The following is an 18,154-nucleotide window of genomic DNA, read 5'->3' on the forward strand; positions in this document are numbered from 1 at the left end:
ACATAATAAACGCTTTGGGCAAACCCACAGCTAACATCATACTCAGTGGTAAAATGTTTAAAGCTTTTCCTCTAAGATCAGGAACAAGAAAAGAATATCCATTCTCACCACTCCTGTTCAGCATAGTACTGGAAGTCCTAGCTAGAGCAATCAGGCAAGAAAAAGAAATAAAAAGCATCCAAATCAAAGAGGAAAAAGTAAAATTTTCTTTATTTGCAAATTATATGATCTTATATGTAGAAAATCTTAAAAGCGTCACCAAAAAATGTTAGAACTAATCAATGAATTCAGTAAAGTTGCAGGATACAAAATCAGCATACAGAAATCACTTGCATTTCTACACACTAACAATAAAGCATCTGAAAGAGAAATAAAAACAATCCCCATTCACAATAATATAAAAAATAATGGAATACTTAGGAATAAATTTAGCAAAGGAGATGAAAGATCTGTACACTGAAAACCATGAGACTTTGATGAAAGAAATTAAATAAGACACAAAAAATGGAAAGATATTCTGTACTCAAGGATTGGCAGAATTAATATTGTTTAAAATGGCCATACTACCCAAAGCCGTCTATAGAGTTAATGCAATCCCTATCAAAATTCTAATGGCATTTTTCACAGAAATAGAAAAAAAGATCCTAAAATTAGTATGAAACCACAGAAAACCCTGAATAGTCAAAGCAATCATAAGAAAGAAGAACATACTGGAAACATTACACTTCCTAATTTCAAACCTATAGTAATCCAAACAGTATGGTACTGGCATAAAAACAGACATATAAACCAATGGACCAGAAGAGAGAACCAGAAATAAATCCTAGCATATACAGTCCACTAATATTTCCCAAGGAAGCCATGAATACTCAATGGGTGAAGGATAGTCTCTTCAATAAATAGTGCTGGGAAAATTGGATAACCACATGTAGAAGAAAGAAATTGAACCCCTTACACCACTCACAAAAATTAACTCGAAATGGATTAAATACTTAAGCATACGACATGAAACAATAAAACTCCTACAAGAAAACATAAGAAAAACCTTCTTGAAATTGGTTTTGGCAGAAATTTTTTGTATGTAACATCAAAAGCACAAGCAACAAAAGCAAAAATTAATAAGTGGAACTACATCAAATTTCTGCACAGCAAAATAAATGCTTCTTTTCAACAAAATGAACACTAACAAAATGAAAAGGAAACCTGTGGAATGGGAGAAAATATTTGCAAATCATATCTAATAAGGGGTTAATATCTAAATAAAGTTCTCATACACCTCAATAGCAGAAAAAAATCTGATTAAAAATGGGCAGAGGAACTGAATAGACATTTTTCCAAAGAAGACAAGACCTACAAATGGCCAACAGATACATGAAAAGAAGCTCAACATCATTAATCAACAGAGAAATGCAAATCAAAACCACGATGAGCTATCACCACATTCCTGTTAGAATGGCTGTCACTGAAAAGACAGAAGATAAGTGTTGGTGAGGATGTGGAGAAAAGGAAACCCTTGTGCACTGTTGGTGGGAAAGTAAATTATTGCAGCCACTATGGAACACAGTATGGAGGTTTCTCAAGAAATTAAAAATAGAACTATCACCATATGATCCAGTGATTCCACTTCTGGGTATGTATCCAAAGGAAGTGAAAACAGGATCTTGAAGGGATATCTTCACTCCCATGTTCATTGGAGCATTATTAACAGTAGCCAAGATATGGAAACAATCCAAGTGTCCCTCAAGGGATGAGTTGATAAAGAAGTTGTAGTATACATATATACAATGGAAAAATATTCACTTACGAGAAAGAAGGAAATGCTACTATTTGAGATAATATGAATGGACCTTGAGAACATTATGCTAAGTGAAATAAGTCAGAGAAAGACAAATGCTGCATGATAACACTTATGTGGAATCTAAAAAAGCCAAACTCATAGAAACAGAGAGTAGAGTGGTGGTTACCAAGGGCTGAGAGGTAGGAGAAATGGGGAGATGTTAGTCAAGAGTACTGTTTTATGCCTGTCTCAACCTATCAGTAACTAGTGTTGTTGCTGGACCCTTGTGGTTCTTATCATGATTGTAAGATGCCCTCAGCAATAACCAACAGGAAACTTTGGAAAAAGGTTATTATTCAAAGGTTCTGGAAATTACACATTACACCTCGGGCCACACGGTGAAGTCAGGGGTACAGAAAGAGAGGCAGCAGGCCTAGGGTTCTGCTTTTATTGGGATCAAGTATGGGGACCTAGGGTTTCAAGGGTCTTCTTTTTATTGGTGAATTTAAAACACAGAATGGGAATTTAAAACATGGTATTATGGAATAATAATATTTTGTTATTATGGAATAGTTCTTTATCTGATTGTGGCAGTGTATGTTACAATTCATAGAAATGTATATTCCCCCCAAAAAGTCAGTTTTATTATGTAATAATTTTTAATGAAAAATAAAGTGCAGGCTTTACAGACAGACTTCCTAGGTTTGAATCACGTACTAGCTCTTTATCTTGAGATATGTTACTTAATCTCCCTATTTCCTAATTTCCTCATAAAAATAATGGGAATAATAGTGACAGCACCCTCATAGGTTTGAAGTGAACATTAAATGGGGTAAAACATATAAGCATTTAGAACAACCCCTGGTATATAGTAAGTGCTCAATAAATATTAGCAATCATTATTAGTACACATATACATTATGTGGGATTGTTTCATGCTGTGTAATTTTAAAAGAGTATTTTCAACAATTCAGGTGTTCCTTAGTTGATGAGTAGATAAACAAATGTGGTCTAGCAATACAATGAAATAGTATTCAGAAGTAAAAAGGAAGTAAATACTGACCCATGCTACAATATGGGCAAACCTTGAAAACATGCTAAGTGAAAGAAGCCAGACACGAAAGGTCACATATTGTATGATTCCACTTATATGAAATATCCAAAATAGGCAAATAACTAGAGACTTAAAGTCAATTAGTGATTGCCAGGGGATGGGTGAAAGAGAATTGGGACTGACTGACTGCTAATAGGTATGGGGTTATTTTTTTTGGAATGACAGAAATGTTCTGGAATAGGTAATGGTGATGGTTGCTCAACTCTGTAAATATACTAAAAACCACTGAATTGTATACTTTAAAGTGTGAACTTTATAGTATGTGAATTATGTCTCGATAAAGCTGTTATTTTTTTAAAGTTCTGAAACAAAGGAGGCTGGGGCAGTTGGGGGCAGCCTAGCCTGGCTCTTTATCTAGTCATGTGGCTGGCAAGGTGTTTATAAGAGATAGCTGTCTTTGAAGTGGATGCCTCTTTGAAGTGGCTCCCTTGGCAATCAAAGCTTAAGTCAGACACTTGCATCACAAAAAGAAAAACCAACTGTCAGGGTTTATGCTACAGGTGCAAACTGTCCCTCATAAGATAAATAAGGTGCTCTCTTCCGGCAGCACATATACTAAAATTGGAATGATACAGAGAAGATTAGCATGGCCCCTGCACGAGGATGACACACACATTCATGAAGCATTCCATATTTTTCATCCACATTTGTCAGACTCAAAATCCCAGTATTTTCTAGTATACCTTGACTATAAATTAAAAATTGTTAAAATAAATGATTTTATGGCATTATATTATGTTAGTAATTTGTTAGTTTATATCAGATATTTATGGTAACTCTAATATCTTTATTTTTACAACTTTATTGGAGTATAATTGCTTTACAATGGTATGTTAGTTTCTGCTTTATAACAAAGTGAATCAGTTATACATATACATATGTTCCCATATCTCTTCCGTCTTGCGTCTCCCTCCCTCCCTCCCACCCTCCCTAACCCACCCCTCCAGGCGATCACAAAGCACCCAGCTGATCTCCCTGTGCTATGCAGCTGCTTCCCACTAGCTATCTACCTTACGTTTGATAGTGTATATATGTCCATGCCTCTCTCTCGCTTTGTCACAGCTTACCCTTCTCCCTGATGGCTATTGTAAATCATGTAGAAATTAAATTTGAGTTATGAATTACCGCTTTGCAAATTCAGTTGTGGATATTATAAATCTATAAAGTATAAATTCATGTAAGTAGGGGCTTCCCTGGTGGCCCAGTGGTTGGGAGTCCGCCTGCCAATGCAGGGGACACGGGTTTGTGCCCCAGTCTGGGAGGATCCCATATGCCGCGGAGTGGCTGGGCCCGTGAGCCATGGCCGCTGAGCCTGTGCATCCGGAGCCTGTGCTCTGCAACGGGAGAGGCCACAACAGTGAGAGGCCCGCGTACCGCAAAAAAAAAAAAAAAAAAAAAAAAAAAATTCATATAAGTAATAAACTAACGCTACCTTAATATGCATATGGAAAGAGTTAAATAATAAATTTCTTAGAACTAAAAAAAAAAATGAGATAAATAAGTTCGAGGGAATCTAATGTACAGCATGCTGATTATCGTTAATAACTGTATTATATACCTGAAAGTTGCTAAGAGAGTAAGTCTTAAATGTTCTCATCACAAAAAAGAAATGGTAATGATGTGATGGAAGTGTTAACTAACACTATGGTGGTAATCATTTTGCAATATATAAGTATATCAAATCAACACACTGAACACCTTAAACTTATACAACATTAATGTCAATCATATCTCAGTAAAGCTGGAAGAGATCTTTTTAATTAAAAAATCACTGTTTTATAAATTAGCTCATTTTATTCTCACAGCAACTTTATGAGAAAGACACCATTACTATCCATGTTTTATAGGTAAGGACACTAAGTTCAGAGAATTTGAAAAACTTTCCCAAGGTCATACATACTAAAAAGGGAAAGAAATGGGATTCAAACCCAGGAAGTCTGACTCCACAAACCATACTCTCAACACATTCTACTGTTCTGTTTTCAAATATTCTGGAACTAAGTGCTTTTCAGAACTTTAGACTTTCTAGCCAGACAATGTCAAAACTCCAAAATGGCATTGATAAGCCCTTAAAGGAAAACATACCTGACCAGAATCCTAGGGATGAGGGAGGTGACTCATCATCTCTAGGTAACTGAGTGGGAAAGACACCGAAACTTCTTGAAACATTATAATACACATCCCCCACTGTGACACCTCACCTCACCCAATACCTCTTGCTGAAACCCCAGAAGTTAAGGGCAGGCACCTGGAAAAGCCTCAAGGGACCTAGGGAAGTCTGGCTTCCAGTGTTGAGGCAGACTCTACTTCCAACACGGGTAGCTGCCCCACTTTAGGACCACCATACCTGCTGCTTCCTGGCCTTAGATCTGAGAGGTAGGAAAAACATAAAATCTTCATACACTGAGCACACACTTCATAGGGAGAAGCAAAGTTCAGATCAAAATAGCTGACTTGGCTTTCTTATTTTCCAGAGCTGCCTGAAATGTATCTCATGAGGAATTCAGCCATCTCTGAAGGACTTCTTTGGGAAGAGAGTGAGTCAAGACCTCCAGAAGCCAGGTAGGGTGATCCATCATCTCGGTTTGCCAGGGACTGGGGGACTTCTAGGGACACGGACTTCGATTGCTAAAACCAGGACAGTTGATCACCCTTCACTCTTGTTAGGGTCAGCAAGGACCCCTAGGATTCTTCTGCATTCCAGCACATTCCATTCATGCCAAGCTGTGCTACTCACAGATACAGAGGCATCCAAATGTGTTTTCTGATGGTGAGCATTTTATTTTGACTCCCCCTTCAGCTATTCCTGCTGTAACCCCAGCACCCATTTCCTTAGAATGGCTCCTTTATTCACTGAGCTGGGCTGCTTAAATAAGATGGGATTATTTTCACTAGGTGGTGCCTCCCAGCCAGAGGGGATGTAAAGCTTCCTGGCTTGTTTAGAATTTAACCCCATCTCTTTGAGCTGCTGACTTTCTGAACTGGTCACCAGATAGTCTGCTATCAACCTGGGATAAAGATGCCAGACATGAATAATGATGCATTTCACCATTTTAAAACTTCTCAGTTACAAAGCAGTAGCTGGAACTGGCCCCAATGAAGAGTTTTGACTAATTGTTTTTCATTAAGTTTTTCAATCCCTTACATAATCAGCTTCTCAGAAGCACGTGTCTTGTGGGCAGGACCACCCAATGTTCCCTTGGAAACCTGAAAACGGGGTACCTTAGTACATGAGCATTTAGAGTGCAGTCAGTCCCATTTAAAATTCCCCATTATAAGTAAAGCTAAGCATGTAGTGACAGGCACAGCCCCTGCTTATAAGAGATGGTGCAGTCTAATTAAGGAACTGCACACACACACACACACACACACACTCCTGCAAGCCCCAGGGATTACAGATGTCAGGAGCTGTTAGTACAGAAACTCATTTCTGACAGAGGAGGAGGAGAACCAGGTGTGAGTTCAAGCACCAAAGTCTCTGCCAACTGCAGCAGTTCCCTTCCAAATTGACCTCCTGACTTTGTGTCTTCTACACTTTGGGAAGGCATCTGGATGCCCTGGGGTTGTCCCATGTGGAGGACTGAGTGACTCAGCCTTGGAAAGTGTGTGCAACCCCCCCCCTTCTCCTCTACTCTGCTCACATCCACCCATGCAGTTCAGCCCCAGGGACATTGCTGCTCTTCTGTCTGGCAAAGGTGCCTGCTGGAGGCCCATGGTCTCTGATTCCTGTGATAATCTCTAGGTCTATCCATGTTGCTGCAAATGGCATTATTTCATTCTTTTTTATGGCTGAGTAATATTCCATTATATATATGTACCTCATCTTCTTTATCCATTCCTCTGTCGATGGGCATCTAGGTTGCTTCCATGTCTTGGCTATTGTAAATAGTGCTTCAGTGAACATTGGGGTGCATGTATCCTTTCAGATTATGGATTTATCTGGATATATGCCCAGGAGTCAGTGTGCTGGATCATATGGTAGCTCTATTTTAGTTTTTAAAGGAACCTCCATACTATTCTCCATAATGGCTATACCAATTTACATTACCACCAACAGTATAGGAAGGTTCCCTTTTCTCCACAGCCTCTCCAGCATTTATTGTTTGTAGACAGTCATTCTTAAATTTTAGCTTTCAGAAGATCCCTTGGAAGGATTTTAAAACACAAAGTAGGTCCAGGTGTGGGACCAGAGAATTTGCATTTTTAACAAGTTCACAGGTGGAGCCCATGGGTTCCGGAACCACACTTTAAAAGGCATGGGTCTACAGGAAATAATCCATGTAACAATAAGTTCCTTCTGCAGACCCAGCCCACACAGAAATTGTTGTGAAGTGTCATATACCAACACACCCAGATGGTTGTTGGAAAAAGAGGGATGGAAACTCACAACCAACATTCAATCAACTAACTACCAAGTACTTCTTACACAGCTACCATGTGTAAAACTAGGTCCTAAATTCTGTAAAGATTAAAAAGAAATGTCAAATTTAAATTAGAAAAATCTTTCTAGAGGCCATTTAGTCAATATATATAAAAAGCCTTAAAGCTTGCCACTTTTTCACCAAGCAATTCTGTCTAGGAATTTATCACAAGAAAATAATTTAAAATGCTGACAAAGATTAAACTAAGGAAATGTTTACTGAAGCTTTTTTAAAGTGAAAAGGTGAAAATCTGATCAACAAACATAAATGTAAATAACAAATACATTATATTCTCTCTCATGCACATCGTCTCCCTCCCTCCCTCCCTCCGTCCCTCCCTCCCTCCCTCTCTCTCTCTCTCTCTCTCTCTCATACACACACACACACACACACACACACACACGCACACACATACACATGCACAGGCACACTTCCTCCCATGTTTCTCTGGACCAATGGTTTTCAGAATGTCTCGTCACATTTTGAGATTTTTTTTTTTTTTTTTGCGGTACGTGGGCCTCTCACTGTTGTGGCCTCTCCCATTGCGGAGCACAGGCTCCGGACGCGGAGGCTCAGCGGCCATGGCTCACGGGCCCAGCCGCTCCGCGGCCTGTGGGATCTTCCTGGACCGGGGCACGAACCCGCGTCCCCTGCATTGGCAGGAGGACTCTCAACCACTGCGCCACCAGGGAAGCCCACATTTTGAGATTTTTAAATGTCTTTACTTGTCACAGCTCAGGAGAAGGCGTGCTAATAGCATCTAGTGAATAAAAGCCAGGGATGCTGCTAAATATCCCACAATGCACAGGATGGCTCTCACAACAAAGAATCGTCTGGCCCAAAGGATCAGTAGTGCCGACCATGAGAAACCCTGATCTAGCCTCACTTGCCAGAGGAGTCTAGCAGAGCCACATTGACTATGATGACTATTTCATAGAATCAGGCCCCCGCTACATAGTGAAGGGCTTTATTCCCCTCAGAGTCTCATGCTGTTATTTCTGTGTCTCAGGGACTGTCTCAAGCGAATTCATGCATGGTTCATGTAGGCTTTCTCCCTCAGCTTCTGCCCGTGTTGTGGCAGCTCAGAGAGAAATCTCTTGGGAGCAGCCACTCACCTCGCACAGCTGCTCATGCCCCCCCCAGGGGATGATGATGAGGCCTAGTGCACCACCGTCTGGTGCCCCCATAGCTGGCTGATGCTGTCCTCAGTGTCAACATGGCCTTAGCTCTGTAGAGTCTAGTTACCTGGAAACCAAAGCACTGCCATTGGTCGGTCTCGCACAACACCCTATGAGAAGAGTTCCTTTGGCTTCTGCCTGCAGCAGCTCTCCAATACAAGCCTGTGGGGCCTGGCCAGCAGATGAAGACCTGGAAGAAGACTGCATTGTCCTCTCATATCTCAGGTACCTAAGCCAACCACTTTTCTCCTCCTATGGACAAAATTCTGCAAGCAAATAAACATTTGCAAATCGATAAACACACACGAAGAGTAAATACTGTGAGTTCAGAGAAAGAGACAGTTATTCCAGTTGACATTCTCCATGGCAGCCTGGAGAGTCCCCTCGCCACCAGCCACATGGGCCAAGCTAATTCCCGTTCCTTTGCCTTAGCTTGTCCTCCAACAGAAGATCTCCCTACCTCCTTTCTGCCTATGTAAATCTTGCTATCTTTTAAGACCTGGTTCTCATCTCTTCCAGGAAGTTTTCAAAATCAGCTTGAATGATTTTCGCTGTAGGTAGTAGAATGTTTAAAACAATTAGTGGTCTTATTATTTCACATAAAAAGAAGCATGAAACTAAAGAGTTCCCGAGTCGAGAAATTCAACAATTCAGTGGTTTCTCTCCAATTCTCTTGATTTTGTCTCATGATCACAATATGGCTGTCACAGCATCTTATCATCATGAAAATATCAAAAGACAGGAAGTAAACAGGAGGTTCCCTGCCTCTCCCTTGCCTGGGGTATAAGAAGGAATTTGATTAGAAGACTTTTTCTTTCTTTTCAGGGAGGAAATTCTTTCCCACAAGTCCCCAACAGATTTATCTTTATATTTCATTGGCCAAAACTAAGCCAGTCATTGAGATGATGGTGATTGCTTCAGACATACCATGGGTCATTCCTTGGGCCTGGAGGAGGGACCCATCTTACCTTAGTGCATTGCTGCTCAATGAAAAGAAAAGCACAGGTGCTTTGGGAGTACACAGAAGGAGACTGGCCAGGCCCTTTAGAATGCAGAGTAGGACCATACTATCTTGGATGCTACACATAGTAGCAGCAGAATTATTTGAACCTGTTGATGACAAAACATATCAAGAGAGATACATATTTAAGACCAACAAGTTCTCCTTTCTTTCCCATCATTGACCATGCAAGAAGCTCAGTGAAAGTTGCCACAATAGAGAGAATATTGAGAGTTAACATTGAGTTAATATTGAGAATAGTGACAGTTAACAAACTTAGATTTGAGTTCCACTCCTGACACTGATGAATGACCTTGGACAAGTCATTTACTCTCTCTGAGTCTTAATTTTTGTCACTTCTGGCAGTCTGTTATTCTTAAATACAGAAACTGGCACCTTGAGAAAGCTGGAAGCTGAAAACAAAAGTGTCTCTCATGGGCTGTCCCCCACTCAACCCTTCACCCTTCCTCAGCCTCATCCATAATGGGATATTACCATGAACCACGGTCATGTCTATTCAGAGTTCCAGCAGAAGCTGGACACTCAACATTGAAACACTGAATCCTGGCCCTTAGGTACATTGAACATAGCAGCAAGGGCCAGCCAAGAGTAGAAATATTTAGAATGTCAAAGTCACCAAACTCAAGAAAAGGATCCTATTCAGGGCATTGGGATTTTTTTTTGAAGACTTCGTCTTTTTTAGAGTAGTTTTAGGTTCACAACAAAATCGATAGGAAGGTTAGAGATTTCCCATGTCCCTCCTGCCCTCACACATGAAGAGCCTCCCTGATCATCAAGATCACTCCCCAGAATAGCGCATTTGTTATTAATGATAAGCCTACATTGACACATCGTTATCACCCAAAGTCTACCGATTACCTTAGAGTATACTTTGCTGTTGTACATTCTGTGGGTTTGGAAAAATATATTATGACATGTAGTCATCATTATAATATCATGTAAAGTATTTTTACTGCCCTAAAGATTCTCTGTGCTCCACCTGTGTATCGCTCTTGTCTCTCCCCCACCTCTGGCAGCCACTGATCTTTTTATGGTCTCCATAGTTTTGACTCTTCCAGAAAGTCATATAGTTGGAATCATATAGTATGTAGCCTTTTCAAATTGGCTTATTTCACTTAGTAATATGCATTTAAGTTTCCTACATGTCTTTTCATGGCTATAGCTCTTTTTTATGAGAATTGTTAGGATTTATTCTCTTAATAACTTTCATATATAGATCATACAGTGGTGATGACTATAGTTACCACATTGTACATTACATCCCTAGTACTTATTTATTAGTACTGGGGGGATCTTATAAATGGAAGTTTGTACGTTTTGACCACCTTCCTTCAATTCCCACTCCTCCAACCCCTGCCTCTGGTAGCCATAAATCTCATTTCTTTTGCTACGAGTTCTTAAAATTTTAATTAGATGCTACATGTAAGTGAGACCATACGATATTTGTCTTTCTCTGTCTGATTTATTTCACTTAGCATAATGCACTAAAGCTTCTTCCATGTTGTTGCAAATGATGGGATTTCCTCATTTTGTAGCTGAATAATATTTCATTGTATGTATAAAACAATTTCTTAATCCATTTATCCATCAGTGGACACTTAGGTTGCTTCCATGTAATGGCTGTTGTAAATAATGCTGCTATGAAGATGGGGATGTAAATATCTTTTTGAGTTAGCTTTCTTTTCCTTTGGACATATGCCCAGAAGTGGGATTTCTGGATTATATGGTAGTTTTATTTTTAACTTTTGAGGATCCTCCATACTGTTTTTCATAGCAGCTGCACTAGTTTACAACAGTGCACAAGGGTTCCTTTTTCTCCACATCCTCACAAGCAATTTTTTTCTCTTGTCTTTTTGATGATGGGCATTCTAATAGGCATGAGGTGATATCTCATTGTGGTTTTGACTGGCATTTCCCTAATTACTAGTGATGGTGAGCATCTTTTCATGTATCTGTGAACTATTCACCTATCTTCTTTGGAAAAATGTTGTTTAGGTATTTTTACCCTATTTTAATTGAATTATTTGGTTTTCTGCTGATGTTATTTGAGTTCTTGATATATTTTAGATATTAATCTCTTATAAGATATGTGATTTTTTATGCTTTTGTTGCTTGTACTTTAGAAATCATATCCAATAAAATCATTGACAAGATCCATGTCAAGGAGCTTTTTTCCTATATTTTCTTCTGGGAGTTTCATGGCTTCAGTTTCAGGTCTTATATTTAAGTCTTTAATCCATTTTGAGCTAATTTTTGTGAGTTTCATTTTTTGACATATGAATATCCAATTTTGAGGACCATTTATTTATTAAAGTCTTTTTTCCATTGAGAATCCTTGGATTCCTTGTCAAATATTAGTTGATGTATGTTTGGGTTAACTTGTGGGTTCTCAATCCTGTTCCATTGATTTATTTTTTATAAATAAGGTCCTGTTTTTATCCAGGACCATACTCTTTTGATTTCTATACCTAAAGAGCATAGCTTGAAATCAAGAAGAGTGATGCCTCCTGCTTTGTTCTTTTTCAGGATTGCTTTGGCTGCTCTGGGTCTCTATAGTTCTCTATATAATTTAGGATTGTTTCTTCTACTTATGTAGAGTATGCCATTGGAATCTCAATAGGTATTACATCGAATCCATAGGTGGCTTTGGGTAATATGGACATTTTAACAGTATTAATTCTTCCAATTCATGAATCCAGTATACCTTTCCATTTTTGTGTTTGCTTTGATTTCTTTCTTTTTTAATTTTACATCTTTATTGGAGTATAATTGCTTTACAATGGTGTGTTAGTTTCTGCTTTATAACAAAGTGAATCCGTTATACATATACATATGTCCCCATATCTCTTCCCTCTTGTGTCTCCCTCCCTCCAACCCTCCCTATCACACCCATCTAGGTGGTCACAAAGCACCTAGTTGATCTCCCTGTGCTATGCGGCTGCTTCCCACTAGCTATCTATTTTACGTTTGGTAGTGTATATATGTCCATGCCACTCTCTCACTTTGTCACAGCATACCCTTCCCCCTCCCCATATCCTCAGGTCCATTCTCTAGTAGGTCTGTGTCTTTATTCATGTCTTACCCCTAGGTTCTTCATGACATTTTTTTTTTCTTGGATTCCATATATAAATGTTAGCATACAGTATTTGTCTTTCCCTTTCTGACTTACTTCACTCTGTATGACAGACTCTAGGTCCATCAACCTCACTACAAATAACTCAATTTTGTTTCTTTTTATGGCTGAATATTATTCCATTGTATATATGTTCCACATCTTCTTTATCCATTCATCCGATGATGGACACTTAGGTTGTTTCCATCTTCTGGCTATTGTAAATAGAGCTGCAATGAACATTTTGGTACATGACTCTTTTTGAATTATGGTTTTCTAAGGGTATATGCCCAGTAGTGGGATTGCTGGGTCATATGGTAGTTCTTTTTGTAGTTTTTTAAGGAACCTCCATACTGTTCTCCATAGTGGCTGTACCAATTCACATTCCCACCAGCAGTGCAAGAGTGTTCCCTTTTCTCCACACCCTCTCCAGCATTTATTGTTTCTAGATTTTTTGATGATGGCCATTCAGACTGGTGTGAGATGATATCTCATTGTAGTTTTGATTTGCATTTCTCTAATGATTAATGATGTTGACCATTCTTGCATGTGTTTGTTGGCACTCAGTATATCTTCTTTGGAGAAATGTCTATTTAGGTCTTCTGCCCATTTTTGGATTGGGTTGTTTGTTGCTTTGTTATTGAGCTGCATGAGCTGCTTGTAAATTTTGGAGATTAATCCTTTGTCGGTTGCTTCATTTGCAAATATTTTCTCCCATTCTGAGGGTTGTCTTTTGGTCTTGTTTATGGTTTCCTTTGCTGTGCAAAAGCTTTGAAGTTTCATTAGGTACCATTTGTTTATTTTTATTTTTATTTCCATTTCTCTAGGAGGTGGGTCAAAAAGGATCTTGCTGTGAGTTATGTCATAGAGTGTTCTGCCTATGTTTTCCTCTAAGAGTTTGATAGTTTCTGGCCTTACATTTAGGTCTTTAATCCATTTTGAGCTTATTTTTGTGTATGGTGTTAGGGAGTGTTCTAATCTCATACTTTTACATGTACCTGTCCAGTTTTCCCAGCACCAATTATTGAAGAGGCTGTCCTTTCTCCACTGTACATTCCTGCCTCCTTTATCGAAGATAAGGTGACCATATGTGCGTGGGTTTATATCTGGGCTTTCTATCCTGTTCCATTGATCTATATTTCTGTTTTTGTGCCAGTACCATACTGTCTTCATTACTGTAGCTTTGTAGTATAGTCTGAAGTCAGGGAGCCGGATTCCTCCAGCTCCGTTTTTCATTCTCAAGATTGCTTTGGCTATTCGGGGTCTTTTGTGTTTCCATACAAATTGTGAAATTTTTTGTTCTAGTTCTGTGAAAAATGCCAGTGGTAGTTTGATAGGGATTGCATTGAATCTGTAGATTGCTTTGGGTAGTAGAGTCATTTTCACAACGTTGATTCTTCCTATCCAAGAACATGGTATATCTCTCCATCTATTTGTATCATCTTTAATTTCTTTCATCAGAGTCTTATAACTTTCTGCATACAAGTCTTTTGTCTCCTTAGGTAGGTTTATTCCTAGATATTTTATTCTTTTTGTTGCAATGGTAAATGGGAGTGTTTTCTTGATTTCACTTTCAGATTTTTCAACATTAGTGTATATGAATGCCAGAGATTTCTGTGCATTAATTTTGTATCCTGCTACTTTACTAAATTCATTGATTAGCGCCAGTAGTTTTCTGGTAGCATCTTTAGGATTCTCTATGTATAGTATCATGTCATCTGCAAACAGTGACAGCTTTACTTCTTTTCCGATTTGGATTCCTTTTATTTCCTTTTCTTCTTTGATTGCTGTGGCTAAAACTTCCAAAACTATGTTGAATAAGAGTGGTGAGAGTGGGCAACCTTGTCTTGTTCCTGATCTTAGTGGAAATGCTTTCAGTTTTTCACCATTGAGGATGACGTTGGCTGTGGGTTTGTCATATATGGCCTTTATTATGTTGAGGAAGTTTCCCTCTATGCCTACTTTCTGGAGGGTTTTTATCATAAATGGATGTGGAATTTTGTCAAAAGTTTCTCTGCATCTATTGAGATGACCATATGGTTTTTCTCCTTCAGTTTGTTAATATGGTGTATCACATTGATTGATTTGGGAATATTACAGAATCCTTGCATTCCTGGAATAAAACCCCACCTGATCATGGTGTATGATCCTCTTAATGTGCTGTTGGATTCTGTTTGCTAGTATTTTGCTGAGGAATTTTGCATCTATGTTCATCAGTGATATTGGCCTGTAGTTTTCTTTCTTTGTGACATCCTTGTCTGGTTTTGGTATCAGGGTGATGGTGGCCTCACAGAATGAGTTTGGGAGTGCTCCTCCATCTACTACCTTTTTGGAAGAGTTTGAGAAGGACAGGTGGTAGCTCTTCTCTAAATGTTTGCTAGAATTCGCCTGTGAAGCCATCTGGTCCTGGGCTTTTGTTTGTTGGAAGATTTTTAATCACAGTTTCAATTTCAGTGCTTGTGATTGGTCTCTTTATATTTTCTATTTCTTCCTGATTCAGTCTTGGCAGGTTGTGCATTACTAAGAATTTGTCCGTTTCTTCCAGGTTTTCCATTTTATTGTCATAGAGTTGCTTGTAGTAATCTCTCAAGATCTTTTGTATTTCTGCAGTGTCAGTTGTTACTTCTCCTTTTTCATTTCTAATTCTATTGATTTGAGTCTTCTCCGTTTTTTTCTTGATGAGTCTGGCTAATGGTTTATCAATTTTGTTTATCTTCTCAAAGAACCAGCTTTTAGTTTTATTGATCTTTGCTATCGTTTCCATCATTTCTTTTTCATTTATTTCTGATCTGATCTTTATGATTTCTTTCCTTCTGCTAACTTTGGGGTTTTTTGGTTCTTCTCTCTCTAATTGCTTTAGGTGCAAAGTTAGGTTGTTTACTTGAGATGTTTCCTGTTTCTTAAGGTAGGATTGTATTGCTATAAACTTCCCTCTTAGAACTGCTTTTGCTGCATCCCATAGGTTTTGGGCCGTCGTGTCTCCATTGTCATTTGTTTCTAGGTATTTTTTGATTTTCTCTTTGATTTCTTCAGTGATCACTTCGCTATTAAGTAGTGTATTGTTTAGCCTCCATGTGTTTGTATTTTTTACAGATCTTTTCCTGTAATTGATATCTAGTCTCATAGCCTTGTGGTCAGAAAAGATACTTGATACAATTTCAATTTTCTTAAATTTACCAAGGCTTGATTTGTGACCCAAGATATGATCTGTCCTGGAGCATGTTCCATGAGCACTTGAGAAAAATGTGTATTCTGTTGTTTTTGGATGGAATGTCCTATAAATATCAATTAAGTCCATCTTGTTTAAAGTATCATTTAAAGCTTGTGTTTCCTTATTTATTTTCATTTTGGATGATCTATCCATGGGTGAAAGTGGGGTGTTAAAGTCCCCTACTATGATTGTGTTACTGTCAATTTCTCCTTTTATGGTTGTTAGCATTTGCCTTATGTGTTGAGGTGCTCCTATGTTGCGTGCATAAATATTTACAATTGTTATACTTCTCTTGGATTGATCCCTTGATCATTATGTAGTGTCCTTCTTTGTCTCTTGTAATAGTCTTTATTTTAAAGTCTATTTTGTCTGATATGAGAATTGCTACTCCAGCTTTCTTTTGATTTCCATTTGCATGGAATATCTTTTTCCATCCCCTCACTTTCAGTCTGTATGTGTCCCTAGGTCTGAAGTGGGTCTCTTGTAGACAGCATATATACGGGTCTTGTTTTTGTAACCATTCAGCCAGTCTATGTCTTTTGGTTGGAGCATTTACTCCATTTACATTTAAGGTAATTATCGATATGCATGTTCCCGTTTTCTTAATTGTTTTGGGTTTATTATTGTAGGTCTTTTCCTTCTCTTGTGTTTCCTGCCTTGAGAAGTTCCTTTTGCATTGTTGTAAAGCTGGCTTGGTGGTGCTGAATTCTCTTAGCTTTTGCTTGTCTGTAAAGGTTTTAATTTCTCCATCAAATCTGAATAAGATCCTTGCTGGGTAGAGTAATCTTGGTTGTAGTTTTTTCTCCTTCATCACTTTATATATGTCCTGCCACTCCCTTCTGGCTTGCAGAGTTTCTGCTGAAAGATCAGCTGTTAACCTTATGGGGATTCCCTTGTGTGTTATTTGTTGTTTTTCCCTAGCTGCTTTTAATATTTTTTCTTTATATTTAATTTTTGATAGTTTGATTAATATGTGTCTTGGTGTGTTTCTCCTTGGATTTATCCTGTATGGGACTCTCTGTGCTTCCTGGACTTGATTAACTCTTTCCTTTCCCATATTAGGGAAGTTTTCAACTATAATCTCTTCAAATATATTCTCAGTCCCTTTATTTCTCTCTTCTTCTTCTGGGACCCCTATAATTGAATGTTGGTGCATTTAATATTGTCCCAGAGGTCTCTGAGACTGTCCTCAATTCTTTTCATTCTTTTTTCTTTATTTTGCTCTGCAGTAGTTATTTGCACTATTTTATCTTCCCGGTCACTTATCCGTTCTTCTGCCTCAGTTATTCTGCTATTGATCCCTTCTAGAGAATTTTTAATTTCATTTATTTTGTTGTTCATCAGTGTTTTATTGCTCTTTAGTTCTTCTAAGTCCTTGTTAAATGTTTCTTGTATTTTCTCCTTTCCATTTCCAAGATTTTGGATCATCTTTTCTATCATTATTCTGAATTCTTTTTCATGTAGACTGCCTATTTCCTCTTCATTTGTTAGGTCTGGTGGGTTTTTGCCTTTCTCCTTCATGTGCTGTGTGTTTCTCTGTCCTCTCATTTTGCTTAACTTACTGTGTTTGAGTTCTCCTTTTCGCAGGCTGTAGGTTCATAGTTCCCGTTGTCTTTGGTGTTTGCCCCCAGTGGCTAAGGTTGGTTCTGTGGGTTGTGTAGGCTTCCTGGTGGAGGGGACTAGTGCCTGTGTTCTGGTGGATGAGGCTGGATCTTGTCTTTCTGGTGGGCAGGTCCACGTCTGGTTGTGTATTTTGGGGTGTCTGTCACCTTATTATGATTTTAGGCAGCCTCTCTGCTAATGGGTGAGGTTGTGTTCCTGTCTTGCCAGTTGTGTGGCATAGGGTGTCCAGCACTGTAGGTTGCTGCTCGTTGAGTGGAGCTGGGTTTTGGCGTTGAGATGGAGATCTCTGGGAGATTTTTGCCATTTGATATTTTGTGGATCTGGGAGGTCTCTTGTGGACCAGTGTCCTGAAGTTGGCTCTCCCACCACAGAGGCACAGCCCTGACGCCCTGCTGGAGCACCAAGAGCCTGTCAACCACATGGCTCAGAATAAAAGGGAGAAAAAAAGAAAGAAAGAAAAAGATAAAATAAAATAAATTTATTAAAATAATTATTAAAAAAATTAAGTAATTAAAAAAGAGAAGAGAGCAACCATACCAAAAAACTAATCCACCAATGATAACAAGCACTAAAAACAATACTAAAAAATAAAAATAAACATAACTGGACAGACAGAACCCTAGGACAAATGGTAAAAGCAAAGCTATACAGACAAAATCACACACAGAAGCATACACGTACACACTCACAAAAAGAG

General features: G+C 38.6%; 1 long non-coding RNA gene and 1 other non-coding gene across 5 annotated transcripts in view; both read left to right on the forward strand.

Moving 5' to 3' along the window:
- The window catches only part of LOC137209341 (uncharacterized), a 438,438-nt gene that overhangs the window by 327,885 nt on the left and 92,399 nt on the right, over nt 1-18,154 (forward strand). For all 4 annotated transcript variants that reach the window (XR_010935991.1, XR_010935993.1, XR_010935994.1 and 1 more), the window contains exon 3: nt 5,366-5,453. This is a non-coding gene — a long non-coding RNA (uncharacterized lncRNA). The remainder of the gene's footprint in view (nt 1-5,365; nt 5,454-18,154) is intronic.
- Nucleotides 3,422-3,529, forward strand: LOC137209520 (U6 spliceosomal RNA). The gene has a single exon (XR_010936076.1). It is a non-coding gene; the product is annotated as a U6 spliceosomal RNA (small nuclear RNA).

Source organism: Pseudorca crassidens, chromosome 16 (genome assembly GCF_039906515.1).
Source record: "Pseudorca crassidens isolate mPseCra1 chromosome 16, mPseCra1.hap1, whole genome shotgun sequence".
NCBI lineage: Eukaryota > Metazoa > Chordata > Mammalia > Artiodactyla > Delphinidae > Pseudorca > Pseudorca crassidens.